Source organism: Pseudochaenichthys georgianus, chromosome 1 (genome assembly GCF_902827115.2).
Source record: "Pseudochaenichthys georgianus chromosome 1, fPseGeo1.2, whole genome shotgun sequence".
Lineage (NCBI taxonomy): Eukaryota > Metazoa > Chordata > Actinopteri > Perciformes > Channichthyidae > Pseudochaenichthys > Pseudochaenichthys georgianus.
Genome location: NC_047503.1, coordinates 3482880 through 3484194, shown reverse-complemented (window position 1 = coordinate 3484194; position 1315 = coordinate 3482880).

The window sequence follows — 1315 nt, the reverse complement described above, 5'->3', positions numbered from 1 at the left end:
TACAATTCAGTCTTTAGTAAAGCAGAGTTTAATATGCTCATAAACAGTTAACAGGCCGTGTGTAAAACTACACGCTACAGACGGCTGTCTGGAATCTGATGTTGCAAGGTCAGGAGCGCCTTGTGAGAAATAAAAAACACACTGCAGCCTTTAATCCGTTCCAAAAGGGAAAGCCACTCTGACAGAGACTCTGTTGGAGGTTTACACAGCCTGCTCAATGTTTTTTTAATTTAAAAAGTGATAAGGTGATCAATCATTAACATGAACAATGTGCGAATAGGACAACCTTATATGTTTTACACAACCGGTGTTTCATATCAGGATCTTCTGCTGTGAGGAAATCAAATGTTGTCCAACGTTCCTCTGCTCCGCGAAGGACGTTATTGATCATTCATCATCAAGAAATAGCCAAGTATCTGTAGTGTCTGAGTAAAGTGTCCACATCTTGTCAACATTTTGAAGATTTAAAACATTTGAGCAGTGATTTATTACTGCAGTGCAAATGAGATGGACTGCATGTACGTACAGTATGAAGCTGTATTCTAGTCTTTAGAACACAAAGCAGCATTTGTGTTTCAAACACACATGGGAAACCGTGGCAGCGAGGTCGTGCAGTTGTCTTTCGATCAGAAGGTTGCAGGTTCGATCCCAGTCCTTGCAGTCAACATGTCGATGTATCCTTGGGGCGAGACACTTGGCATTCCCTGCCGGCATGTGTGAGTGTGTGTGAGTGTTAGCTTACTTTAACAAATGGCACATTGCTCTGTATGGATGAGGTGTGAATGATGACTCGTAAATAGTGGATAAAGCGCTATATTTGCCATTAAATGCATCATGTCATTTTTACCATATTTACCATACTGCTGGAAGAAGCAACTTTAGGAAAGGCAAGTTTATTTATATTGCACACAAGGCATTCAAAGTGCTTTACAAAAATGAGAAACATTAAGAGCAAGAAATAGTGCAGCGGAAACACATTAGAAAATGGCATTTAAAAACAGTAATTAAAAAGCAAAGAGTAAAATAAACATCAAACAAGCTAATATAGAATAACACAGGTATCAAATACATGAATAGAAGTTACAGTGCAGTTTAAGATATTATTAATATATTAATAGTTCAATTGAAAGTTCAATCTTCAGCCTGGATTTAAAAGTGTCACAAACGAGCTGAGAACCAAAATGCAACACATGGGAAACCAAGGATAGTCGGTAACCAGCTTCATTGTAGGCAAAGGGTTGGTCAGGGACAAACCGGCAGGCAGTAGGCAAAGGGCTGGTCGGGGACAAACCGGCAGGCAGTAGGCAAAGGGCTG